Genomic DNA, 536 nt, shown 5'->3' with positions numbered 1-536 from the left:
TGATGAAACCCTGAGGAGGACAGACACCCAGAACAATAAAGAAAACTGTTTATTGGGTTAGAGCATGCAGGTCTGATGTCCACCAGCACCTGTCTGCATGAGGGGCAAACCCGTGGCATCAAACACATGTATGTCCAAAGATGACACGTACTAAATTCTTTAATTACATACAAAAAGGTCCAATGACTGAATAAATCATATTTCTTGTCTATTTGAGGGATCATGATTTTACTGTGGAATACAAGGGTTAGGGTTAGAGGACCAGTGGACCAATAGAATGGAGGGTTTTCCACTTCTAAACTCCACAACACCTGCTCCTAACCCTCACCAGGTGAACTCACACCTGATGGTCTGGATTATTTCAGTGTGTTCTTGGAGGACATGAACATCAGTGGGACATCAGTGAAAGATCAGACCGGATCAGGAATGACTGACAGCCGCATTCCGAAGACTAGACTGTACTGTTTTCATGATATCAGTCTGAACAGAAACCTGCACCATAATGAGGACTTCTGGAGTTTTATAAAACTAAACAC

Source organism: Sphaeramia orbicularis, chromosome 4 (assembly GCF_902148855.1).
Source record: "Sphaeramia orbicularis chromosome 4, fSphaOr1.1, whole genome shotgun sequence".
NCBI lineage: Eukaryota > Metazoa > Chordata > Actinopteri > Kurtiformes > Apogonidae > Sphaeramia > Sphaeramia orbicularis.
This window is presented reverse-complemented; position numbering follows the sequence as displayed.